Source organism: Oncorhynchus nerka, unplaced genomic scaffold, assembly GCF_034236695.1.
Source record: "Oncorhynchus nerka isolate Pitt River unplaced genomic scaffold, Oner_Uvic_2.0 unplaced_scaffold_755, whole genome shotgun sequence".
In the NCBI taxonomy this organism is placed as follows: Eukaryota; Metazoa; Chordata; class Actinopteri; order Salmoniformes; family Salmonidae; genus Oncorhynchus; species Oncorhynchus nerka.
In genome coordinates, this window is record NW_027040456.1 from 23,751 (window position 1) to 36,984 (window position 13,234).

General features: G+C 50.0%; 1 pseudogene; it reads right to left on the minus strand.

Annotated features, from left to right (window-relative positions):
* Positions 1-1,100: 1,100 nt before the first annotated feature.
* Positions 1,101-9,093, minus strand: LOC135571136 (UPF0390 protein zgc136864-like; annotated as a pseudogene).
* Positions 9,094-13,234: the final 4,141 nt, after the last annotated feature.

Sequence of the window (13,234 nt, forward strand, 5' to 3'; positions counted from 1 at the left end):
GCTCTGAGGTAAAGAGGAAAGTGTAGAACACAAACACCTGACACGCCCATACACAGGTCTGGATAGGTCTAAACAGGTCTGGATAGTCTACACACGCCCATACACAGGTCTGGATAGGTCTGCACGCCCATACACAGGTCTGGATAGGTCTACACACGCCCATACACAGGTCTGGATAGGTCTAAACAGGTCTGGATAGGTCACACAGGCCCATACACAGGTCTGGATAGGTCTACACGCCCATACACAGGTCTGGATAGGTCTACACAGGTCTGGATAGGTCTACACGCCCATACACAGGTCTACACAGTTCTGGATAGGTCTACACACGCCATACACAGGTCTGGATAGGTCTACACAGGTCTGGATAGGTCTACACACGCCCCATACACAGGTCTGGCCAGGTCTACACACACCCTGCAGGTCTGGCTAGGTCTACACACCCATACACAGGTCTGACTAGGTCTACACAGGTCTGGATAGGTCTACACAGGTCTGACTAGGTCTACACACAGGTCTGTCTAGGTCTACACAGGTCTGGCTAGGTCTACACAGGTCTGGCTAGGTCTACACATGCCCATACAAGACAAAATAACTCGGTTGCATTACAAAATGTCCACAGTTTTTATTCACGTCCTTTGCATTGGAATACAGTATATGGGAGAAACGTGTGTCTCAGTTCTGAAGACAGTGCAACACGAGACAAGAATCACACAAAACTAAATACTCAATGGCCCCTTCAATACACAATGACAGAGATCCCAAATGTCGACCGTCGACTATCTAGGGTGCATCTCAATATTACTCTGTTGGCATCCTCACGTTCCTCGTCTCCTTTCTTGTCTCCTCGAGGCGATAGCAAGCAGCCAAGTCTACCAGAAAAACTCACCAAAACTGACTACTACAGCACCATCTATTGGAGACGTGGATATTACACTCCTCAGCTGTGACGTACAGGACTTCATGTCAGTCCATACAGCAGTGCCAAACACATTGATAGTTTCCAAATGCCGCCCTACTCACTATACAGTGCACTACTTTAGACAGAGCCCTATGAGCCCCTGTTCAAAAGTATAACACTATATAGGGAATAGGGTGCCATTTGGGAGACATTTTTACTTTATCTAGCACAGCGAAAGCAGTCAGAGCAGACAGACAGAATAACAGAGTTTATTTGGAGGTGCTGGGTGCAGGGTGGTTGGGATGGTTGTTTCCTTTAGAGGGGTTGGTTTCACCTCCGCCCCCTTCACAATACTCAGTCTCTTGTGGAGTTTCGTACTGGCTCGGTGAGTCACCTCTTCCTCTATCTTGTTCCTGATCGCCACCTCCAGGCCCTGGGGGGGGAACAGCAGGGGACATGGGATTAGGGAGCAGCCACACAGATTCATTCATATACGACTTACATCATGGCCTAAAGAAAAGCATTCCTCACCTCAGGACATTTCAATGGGGGACAATCCAGGACATGTCTACATACATACATCTGCATTCATCTGCGTTTTTGTCCGTCAGAGTACAACTCATCCCTACTTTTTCGGATGAGTTGCACACGTTATAAGATGGACAATTTCTGGGTCCTGTCTGGGTCCTGTCTGGGACCTGTCTGGGACCTGTCAGGGTCCAGGTTCTCTGAGAGGATTCCATCTGTAGACAGTGCTGACTGTATCCCAGTGCATGTTGACTCAGATGGTATGTCCCACAGAGACAGACCGTAGTGGATTCTCCTCAGATGGTATGTCCCACAGAGACAGACCGTAGTGGATTCTCCTCAGATGGTATGCCCCACAGAGACAGACCGTAGTGGATTCTCCTCAGATGGTATGTCCCACAGAAAGACAGACCATAGTGGATTCTCCTCAGATGGTATGTCCCACAGAGACAGACCGTAGTGGATTCTCCTCAGATGGTATGTCCCACAGAGACAGACCGTAGTGTATTCTCCTCAGATGGTATGTCCCACAGAGACAGACCGTAGTGGATTCTCCTCAGATGGTATGTCCCACAGAAAGACAGACCATAGTGGATTCTCCTCCAGATGGTATGTCCCACAGACAGACAGACCGTAGTGGATAGAGTTGGTGTAGGCAGTGGTTGGAGGGCGTTTCCGCCGTCCACACGAGGAGAAGGGTGCAGATTCAGAATGGGACGTAGCCAGCTGGAAGAAGTGTCCCTAAACCCAGAGAGGGCTGAGAACGAGAACACCATGGAAACTGGCCACCTACATTTCACCTTTTTTAAATGATCTTTAAGCACCAACCTCACAAAACTAAAATCATAGAAAATCTTCATTATCAAAAGGCATCAGGTAGAAGTAAATGAATCCACAAACATCTTAAATGACTGTTTTATTGGGAGTTTGATTATATAATCTTGAAGACCATTCAAAACCAGTATGGGACTGGATCTGAGTCGGGTGAAATGGACCACGTCCCCAGTACAAGTGGTAGTCCCCAGCCTGAAATGCAGCAGCACGTCCCCAGCCTGTATACAAAGTGGGTAGTCCCCAGCCTGTATACAAGTCCCCAGGCAGCCCCCAGCCTGTATACAAGTGGTAGTCTAGTCCCCAGCCTGTATACAAGTGGTAGTCTAGTCCCCAGCCTGTATACAAGTGGTAGTCTAGTCCCCAGCCTGTATACAAGTGGTAGTCCCAGCCTGTACAAGTGGTAGTCCCCAGCCTGTATACAAGTGGTAGTCCCAGTCTAGTCCCCAGCCTGTATACAAGTGGTAGTCCCCAGCCTGTCAAGTAGTCCCCAGCCTGTATACAAGTGGTAGTCCCAGCCTGTATACAAGTGGTAGTCCCCAGCCTGTATACAAGTGGTAGTCCCCAGCCTGTATACAAGTCCCCAGCCCAGCCTGTATACAAGTGGTAGTCCCAGCCTGTATACAAGTGGTAGTCCCCAGCCTGTATGAGTGGTAGTCCCCAGCCTGTATACAAGTGGTAGTCCCCAGCCTGTATACAAGTGGTAGTCCCCAGCCTGTATACAAGTGGTAGTCCCCAGCCTGTATACAAGTGGTAGTCCCCAGCCTGTATACAAGTGGTAGCCCAGCCTGTATACAAGTGTAGTCCCCAGCCTGTATACAAGTGGTAGTCCCCAGCCTGTATACAGCCCCAGCCTGTGGTAGTCCCCAGCCCAAGTGGTAGTCCCCACCTGTATACAAGTGGTAGTCCCCAGCCTGTATACAAGTGGTAGTCCCAGCCTGTATACCCCAGCCTGTATACAAGTGGTAGTCCCCAGCCTGTATACAAGTGGTACAGGGGTCCCCAGCCTGTATACAAGTGGTAGCCCCAGCCTGTATACAAGTGGTAGTCCCCAGCCTGTATACAAGTGGTAGTCCCCAGCCTGTATACAAGTGGTAGTCCCCAGCCTGTATACAAGTGGTAGTCCCAGCCTGTATACAAGTGGTAGTCCCCAGCCTGTATACAAGTGGTAGTCCCCAGCCTGTATACAAGTGGTAGTCCCCAGCCTGTATACAAGTGGTAGTCCCCAGCCTGTATACAAGTGGTAGTCCCCAGCCTGTATACAAGTGGTAGTCCCCAGCCTGTATACAAGTGGTAGCCCCCAGCCTGTACAAGTGGTAGTCCCAGCCTGTATACAAGGTGGTAGTCCCCAGCCTGTATACAGTCCCCAGCCTGTATACCCAGCCTGTACAAGTGGTAGTCCCCAGCCTGTATACAAGGGTAGCCCCCAGCCTGTATACAAGTAGTCTAGTCCCCAGCCTGTATACAAGTGGTAGTCCCCAGCCTGTATACAAGTGGTAGTCCCAGCCTGTATACAAGTGGTAGTCCCCAGCCTGTATACAAGTGGTAGTCCCCAGCCTGTATACAAGGGGTAGTCCCCAGCCTGTATACAAGGGGTAGTCCCCAGCCTGTATACAAGGGGTAGCCCCCAGCCTGTATACAAGGGGTAGCCCCAGCCTGTATACAAGTGGTAGCCCCAGCCTGTATACAAGTGGTAGTCCCCAGCCTGTATACAAGTGGTAGTCCCCAGCCTGTATACAAGGGTAGTCCCCAGTCTGTATACAAGTGGTAGTCCCCAGTCTGTATACAAGTGGTAGTCCCCAGCCTGTATACAGTCCCCAGCCTGTACAAGGGGGTCTAGTCCCCAGCCTGTATACAAGTGGTAGTCCCCAGCCTGTATACAAGGGGTACCCCCAGCCTGTATGCAAGTGGTAGTCCCCAGCCTGTATACAAGTGGTGGTCCCCAGCCTGTATACAAGGGGTAGCCCCCAGCCTGTATACAAGGGGTAGCCCCCAGCCTGTATACAAGTGGTAGCCCCAGCCTGTATACAAGGGGTATCCCAGCCTGTATACAAGTGGTAGCCCCCAGCCTGTATACAAGTGGTGTCCCCAGCCTGTATACAAGTGGTAGTCCCCAGCCTGTATACAAGGGGTAGTCCCCAGCCTGTATACAAGTGGTAGTCCCCAGCCTGTATACAAGTGGTAGTCCCCAGCCTGTATACAAGTGGTGGCCCAGCCCCAGCTGTATACAAGTGGTAGTCCCCAGCCTGTATACAAGTGGTAGCCCCCAGCCTGAACAGGTAGATTTTAAACTAGTCCCCAGCCTGTAATGGACAAGTGGGCCCCCAGCCTATATCTGCTGTCCTATATCTGCTGTCCTATAGCTGCCCCCAGCCTGTATAGCTGCCGCCCCATAGCTGTTGCCTGTATAGCTGCCGCCCTAGGCTGTTACAATGGCTGTCCCCCTGTATACATAGCTGTTGCCCTATAGCTGCCGCCCTATAGCTGCCAGCCCTATGGCTGGTAGTCCTATAGCTGAACAGGTAGTCCTATAGCTCCTATAGCTGCCGTCCTATAGCTCCTATAGCTGCAGTCCTAAAGCTGCCGCCCCCATAGCTGCCGCCCTATAGCGCCGCCCTATAACTGCCCTCCTATAGCTCCTATAGCTGCTATAGCTGTGCCCTATAGCTGCCGTCCTATAGCTGCATTGCCGTCCTATAGCTGCAGTCCTATAGCTGCCGCCCTCCTATAGCTGCAGTCCTATAGCTGCCGTCCTATAGCTGCCGCCCTATATCTGCCGCCCTATAGCTGCCGTCCTATAGCTCCTATAGCTGCCGTCCTATAGCTGCCGATCCTATAGCTCCTATAGCTGCCGTCCTATAGCTCCTATAGCTGCCGTCCTATAGCTCCTATAGCTGCCGTCCTATAGCTGCCGCCCTATAGCTCCGTCCTATAGCTCCGTCTATAGCTCTATAGCTGCCGCCCTATAGCTCCTATAGCTGCCGTCCTATAGCTCCTATAGCTGCATAGTCCTATAGCTGCTCCCACCCTCCTATAGCTGCCGCCCTCCTATAGCTGCCGTCCCTCCTATAGCTGCCATAGCTGCCGCCTCCCATAGCTGCCGCCCTCCTATAGCTGCTCCCATAGCTGCCTCCTATAGCTGTGCCCTCCTATAGCTGCTGCCCCTGCCCTATAGCTGCTGCCCTCCTATAGCTGCTGCCCTCCTATAGCTGCTGCCCTCCTATAGCTGCTGCCTCCCATAGCTGCCCCCTATAGCTGCCGCCCTATAGCTGCCCCCTATAGCTGCCATCCTATAGCTCCTATAGCTGCCGCCCTGCTAGCTGCACGTCCTGTAGCTGCCGTCCTGTAGCTGCCGTCCTGTAGCTGCCGTTCCATAGCTGCCGTCCCTATAGCTGCCCCCTATAGCTCCTATAGCTGCCGCCCTATAGCTGCCGCCCTACAGCTGCCGCCCCAGCTGCCTCCCTACAGCTGCCGTCCGACAGCTGCCTCCCTATAGCTGCCGATCCTATAGCTGCCTCCCTATAGCTGCCTCCCTATAGCTGCCTCCCTAGCTGCCGTCCTGTAGCTGCCGTCCTGTAGCTGCCGTCCTATATCTTCTGTCCTGTAGCTGCCGTCCTGTAGCTGCCGTCCTGTAGCTGGTCCTATAGCTGCCGCCCTATAGCTCCTATAGCTGCCGTCCTGTAGCTGCCCCCTATAGCTGCCCCCTACAGCTGCCGCCCTATAGCTGCCGTCCTATAGCTCCTATAGCTGCCGTCCTGTAGCTGCCCCCTATAGCTGCCGCCCTATAGCTGCCGTCCTATAGCTGCCGTCCTATAGCTGCCTCCTATAGCTGCCTCCCTATAGCTGCCGCCCTATAGCTGCCGTATATAGCTGCCCCTATAGCTCCTATAGCTGCCTCCCTATAGCTGCCGCCCTATAGCTGCCGCCCTATAGCTGCCGTCCTATAGCTGCCGTCCTATAGCTCCTATAGCTGCCAGATCCTATAGCTGCCGTCCTATAGCTGCCTCCCTATAGCTGCCGCCCTATAGCTGCCTCCCCTATAGCTGCCTCCTATAGCTGCCTCCCTATAGCTGCCTCCCTATAGCTGCCGTCCTATAGCTCCTATAGCTGCCGTCCCTATAGCTGCCCCCTGTAGCTGCCGTCCTGTAGCTGCCGTCCTGTAGCTGCCGTCCTGTAGCTGCCGTCCTATAGCTCCTATAGCTGCCGCCCTATAGCTGTAGTCCTGTAGCTGCCGTCCTATAGCTCCTATAGCTGCCGTCCTATAGCTGCCGCCCCTATAGCTGCCTCCCTATATCTTCCGTCCTATAGCTGCCGTCCTATAGCTACGTCCTAGGCATAGCTGCCATTCCTATAGCTCCTATAGCTGCCGATCCTATAGCTGCTGCCCTCCTATAGCTGCTGCCCTCCTATAGCTGCTGCCCTCCTATAGCTGCCGTCCTCCCTATAGCTGCCGCCCTATAGCTGCAGTCCTATAGCTCCTGTGGCTGCCGCCTCCTGTAGCTGCCGCCCTCCTGTAGCTGCCGCCCTCCTGTAGCTGCCGCCCTCCTGTAGCTGCCCCTCCTGTAGCTGCCCCTCCTGTAGCTGCCGCCCTCCTGTAGCTGCCCTCCTATAGCTGCCGCCCTCCTATAGCTGCTGCCCTCCTGTAGCTGCTGCCCTCCTGTAGCTGCCGTCCTGTAGCTGCCGCCCTGTAGCTGTAGATCCTGTAGCTGCCGCCCCTGTAGCTGCCATCCTATAGCTGCCGCCCCATAGCTGCCCTCCTATAGCTGCCCCCCTATAGCTCCTATAGCTGCCGCCCTATAGCTGCCCTCCTATAGCTGCCCTCCTATAGCTGCCCTCCTATAGCTGCCCTCCTAGCTGCCCTCCTATAGCTGCCCCCTATAGCTGTAGATCCTATAGCTCCTATAGCTCCCGCCCTGTAGCTGCCGATCCTGTAGCTGCCGTCCTGTAGCTGCAGCCGTCCTGTAGCTGCCGTCCTGTAGCTGCCGCCCTACAGCTGCCTCCTACAGCTGCCGTCCTACAGCTGCCCCCTACAGCTGCCCCCTACAGCTGCCTCCTATAGCTGCCCCCTATAGCTGCCCCCTATAGCTGCCGCCCTATAGCTGCGATCCTATAGCTCCTATAGCTGCCGTCCTATAGCTGCCGTCCTGTAGCTGCCCCCTATAGCTGCCCCCCTATAGCTGCCGCCCTATAGCTGCCCTCCTATAGCTGCCGTCCTGTAGCTGCCGTCCTGTAGCTGCCGTCCTGTAGCTGCCGTCCTGTAGCTGCCGTCCTGTAGCTGCCGCCCTGTAGCTGCCGTCCTATAGCTGCCGTCCTATAGCTGCCCTCCTATAGCTGCCCCCTATAGCTCCTATAGCTGCCGCCCTATAGCTGCCCTCCTATAGCTGCCCTCCTATAGCTGCCCTCCTATAGCTGCCCCCTATAGCTGCCCCCCATAGCTGCCGTATAGCTCCTATAGCTGCCGCCCTGTAGCTGCCGATCCTGTAGCTGCCGTCCTGTAGCTGCCGTCCTGTAGCTGCCGCCCTACAGCTGCCTCCCTACAGCTGCCGTCCCTACAGCTGCCCCTACAGCTGCCCCCTACAGCTGCCTCCCTATAGCTGCCCCCTATAGCTGCCGCCCTATAGCTGCCGTCCTATAGCTCCTATAGCTGCTCGTCCTATAGCTGCCGTCCTGTAGCTGCCCCCTATAGCTGCCCCCTATAGCTGCCGCCCTATAGCTGCCGTCCTATAGCTGCCGTCCTGTAGCTGCCGTCCTGTAGCTGCCGTCCTGTAGCTGCCGTCCTGTAGCTGCCGTCCTGTAGCTGCCGTCCTATAGCTGCCGTCCTATAGCTGCCGTCCTATAGCTGCCGTCCTACCTTCTTCAACTGCTGTTGCTGTACCACTTTAACCTTCTTCGGTTTGATCGACCTCCCTGTGAAACAGCAACAACAAGTGAGGGGTGAGATTTGTAACCAACAATAAAACCTCAGTGTAGATATTTATTGACCCCCTTACAGAAAACACACCGTGGTTAAAGGGGCCAACAATAACAAAGCCAACACCCCGCCTCTGTTTTGTAAATCGTTGAGGATGGTTCTGATGGGTTGAACTATGCTAAACATGAGGCATTTATAGAAGTTATATTCTTCGAGAAACAATGGCTATAACCTTACTTTAAAAGTGAAGCAATGTATGTAGCAATTGCAGATTGTACCCTTAAGCCAAACAGATTCGTAACAAGTACTGTAGAAGTTTTTAAGCTAAGTTTCCATTTGGAGCAGCCCATAAGGGAATCAAGGTTAGCTAGCTGGCAGGGGAATGGAAGACCAGGCACTGTGTAATCGTTGTGTGACTGATAATGCCATTACAAATCTCCCTATAAATAGCTAAGCTGCCCTACAGTTCTCCTTCACAAGTTGGCAGCAGGGCCAGTAAGTAGGCCTAAACATTGGGACAACTTTCGAATGTATCTTGTTATGCACATGCAATGGTACGCGATGCAATTCAAATGATTGTGCTATGATGAGTTCCATTTGAGGGCTCCGGCACCCTTGATAGTCTAGTTCCCACGCAGTTTTTTCCAATAGAAACTGTCTCCTCACTGAACCGTGTTTGAGCCAGCATGTCCGCCGCAACACGTCGCAAATACTTTTTGAGTATATACGGAGTCCAGGCGAAATCGCTAGAATACAAGACATCAACCATATCTCTGTACATACCTCCTTTTCTGGGACCTTTGTTTTTTTGAGGTTTCTTGGTTCCACCGGGCTGCGCTTTGAACTTCTGTTTACCTTGCGCCATCTTGCCTCGGAGCTGTTTTCGCCGTATTGTTCCAGACCGGATGTAGATGGGCGTTACAACATGGCATTCTGGGATACTGGAGTACTGAGGGTGTGGAAAATACGAAAATAAAGTCTCTGGAAGATTTTTTGAACTGAATCAATAAAATGTTTGAATTGTGCCAAGTTAGATACATTACTTATCTAACATGCACCTTGACATGAAATGAATGTATAAATTAGATAGGCTATCATTGTATGTACTAAGAAATGTCCCACGACCTAAAAGATACAACGCGACAGCTGTAATGTTTTTGTTCACTCTTTATTGTATTGTCGTGAAAAGAAATCTCTTAATTCAGGTATGCAGTTTACAGCATTATATTCATATTAAAAAACATCCATTTTTGAACTATTTCCACATGATACAAAACTAAACCCCAGATATGAATATAAACAATAACATAACTACACGTAGAAAGAGGCCTTCTAATCGACTACACCCCCCACCCGCACTAATATCACCAGCCATGCTTCCTATTGGCTTATTCACAAACACCCGGTCATCAGGACATTCTCCCATTGGTTGAAATCTCAGAGGGAGTAGAAGTGATGATAGCGTTGCATTTGGCACTTAATTTGGCATCTTCCTCTCCCAAGACTAGACTCATTAGATCATGTCCCGAAGTATCCACCCTTGCATACTACTTAGTATGAAGCAATTCAGCCCGTGCATACTAGATAGTATGCTAGTGTGGTTATTGGGGACGGAGAATAAGAGGAGGGACAGATGGTTTCCTACAAGTACACTGGGGATTTACTGCCTCTTAAGATACCCTCAGTACAGAGAGTAGGAGATATTTTACACTATTCAATATGGTGCCCTCTGTCTAGATCTAGTATGCATCCAAATGTCACCTATTCCCTATAGTGCACTACTTTTGACCAGAACCCTATAGGGTCCAGGTTAAAAATAGTGCACTACTTTTGACCAGAACCATATAGGACCCAGGTTAAAAATAGTGCACTACTTTTGACCAGAACCATATAGGACCCAGGTTAAAAATAGTGCACTACTTTTGACCAGAACCCTATAGGACCCAGGTTAAAAATAGTGCACTACTTTTGACCAGAACCTATAGGACCCAGGTTAAAAATAGTACTACTTTTGACCAGAACCTATAGGAACTAGGTTAAAAATAGTGCACTAGAAAGGAAATAGGGTGCCATTTGGGACACATCCCAGAGCCTGTTAAATAAACAGAACCTTTGGGTGACTGACTGGCAGATAATTCCAATTAAACAGTCTATCCTGACATTTTATCAGTGTGTGTGTGTGATAGTGTGCGTGTGATAGTGTGTGTGATAGCGTGTGTGTGGTCGAGAGGCCTCTCAGTGTAGTCTAATTAACAACAGCTTTATCACTAAGAATCACCATAATAAAACAACTGATCACAGCCAAACAAGAGTAGCCTGGGTACCAGTCTGTTCGTGCCATCCTTCCACTCGTTGTCAATGCCAAACAATGCCCCGGACTACAAGGGGTGAAATGTTAACACAGAACAGCATCTGGTTTCCAGTCAACGACAACAACAAAGTCTTCATGATAAAGAGACAAACGGATTCTCGTACCTTTTTAAAAGTTTTCAACGTAACGATCTACGGATGGCGACAAAGTTGCTACATTTTTCTCGACCGTTAAAACTCTCCCCTCTGATTTCTTCCAGTTCAGTTTCTCAAAATAAAAGACAAAAGAAAGGAACCCCAAAAACACAACAGTGGTGTTTGATTCTAGACCCTTATGTGATTTGACAGCCAACAGCATCGCTGTGAGAGGAAGGAGAGAGAGAGAGAGGGGTAAGTTTGACAGGGAGAGGTTGGGGATGGAGGGTCTCTGTTCTACTGCGATTCTAGAATATGGAACAGTTATGACACTACGGATTCTATAATTCTAAATAATGTATTATTTTTTGACAGGAAAGTTCTAGATAAGAATGCCTGTTGTGGACCAAAAATGGTCCAATGGGCGAGGAGGTGTGGTGTGTTTAGAGATCAGAGGTTTCTGAATGAGGGATGATGGAGTAGTAGAGTAGTAGATTTGGGGATGTATTTCACCTTTGACCTTTCAGACTTGCCTGACATCTCAAACTACTGTACGTTTCCCCCTGCTCTATGTTGGCTACATACTTCAGTCAGACTGACCATCGTTGAAGTCGTTTGTTGTGACGAAAAATGTGTGGTGTTGTAAGAAAACAAAAGTAATCAGCGATTGGATCATCTCTAACTAATCAGAGTATCAAAGCCAATGACGAATTTTCAAAACGCCGCCTTTTCTGACTCTGGCCCAACCCATCGGTTTGTAGGACCAATCAGAATGGTTAGAATGTGTTTGCTTTCTAGAAATCGTCAGGGGGGGTACTCAAATCCAGTCTCATTGCGGAGAAGAAACTAACTTCCGTGGGCGTGGCCTAGCGTTTCACTAGAGCAAGGAGCTTGGGTAGCCAGGCAACTTTCGGACCTCCACCTTGCATTTTTTTGGGGGAGGGGGGTTGAAGGGCTACGTTCCTCCCTGTTAGCCTGCTGTCCTGGGACCTGTCCCAAATTACAATCTATTATTCCCTCGGTGTGCACTACTTACGACCAAAGCTCAGGTCAAAAGTAGTGCACCATTTAGGTAATAGGATGCCATTCGGGATGCCTGCCTGTCCTGTCCTGTCCTGTGTGTGAGCGGTGGTGCTGGTGGTGGAAGGCATTGAGCAGTGCAGGGCCCCTGTGACATTCAGTACATCATAGAAATACAATCTTTAGAACAAACATCAACATTCCGTTCAACTGTTGTTTAAAGCCGAGAGTTCCATCTCTGCCAAGAGAAAAAGGGTTTCTTTTTGCTTGACTTGTTGTCCAGGCCTAATAACATGGAGATTGGTGTTGAGTGTATATATAGTGTTTCTGTGTATTCTGTGTAGTTTGATATGGTACACAGGTGGTTTTAAACCTCTCCTCAGGGACCAAGGTCCACAGCCAGCTCACCTGATCCAACTAATCATCAAACCCTCGACCAGGTGAATCAGGAGACCTAGTTCAGGGCTACAACAGAATTGTGAAACGTCTGAGGAGAGGTTTGATAACCCTGGGGGTAGGGGACGTCACGGTACAGATTGGACCAGCGAGGTACAGACATTATGTGGAGGTATAGGGAGGTGTAGCCACAAGTTATACTCATCAGCTGACTAAAGAGGTTTGATAACCCTGGGGTAGGGGACGATACGGTACAGATTGGACCAGCGAGGTACAGACATTATGTGGAGGTATAGGAGGTGTAGCCACAAGTTATACTCATCAGCTGACTATAGAGGTTTGCTCTAGATAATATCAACTGGCTTTGTTTTGGTTTGAATAGTTCTAATTTCAGTTGCGTCTCATATGACCCCCTATTCCCTATATAGTGCACTACTTTTGGCACAGAGCCCTGTTCCTATATAGTGCACTACTTTTGGCACAGAGCCCTGTTCCCTATATAGTGCACTACTTTTGGCACAGAGCCCTGTTCCTATATAGTGCACTACTTTTGGCACAGAGCCCTGTTCCCTATATAGTGCACTACTTTTGGCTAGAGCCTATTCCTATATAGTGCACTACTTTTGGCTAGAGCCTATGGGCCGTAGTCAAATAGTGCACTATAAAGGGAATAAGGTGCCATTTGAGACTCAACAATGTATTTTCAGCAATCAAGTGTCATCATGGGCTATCAATTTTCTTAAACTCACATTTCTATAAAACACTTTTCCAGAAAACTACATGTGAATATATAATATTGTGTTATTGGGTATAACTGTTACATTTTTCATTCCTAACGTTGTTTGGAGAACTCTGAAATCTGATTAGGATGTAGTATAGGCCAGTTCTTCTGAAGGAGACTGGTTCGTTCTGTCGGTGACAGGAGATGAACACAGGAGAGACCAGAGAGGAGAGACCAGAGAGAGACAGGAGAGACCAGAGACAGGGAGAGGAGAGAGACAGGAAAGAGGAGAGAGACAGGAGATGAACACAGGAGAGACCAGAGAGGAGAGAGGGAGGGACAGGAGTGGGAGGGGGTTGGATGTGTGTGTCTGAGTTCCTGCGTTGATGTGTGTGTGAGACCGTAAAACGTGTGAGTTTGTAGAACACTGACCGTGTGTGTGTAAATGTAACAAAACTAGACTTCCACATCAGCTGTGTGT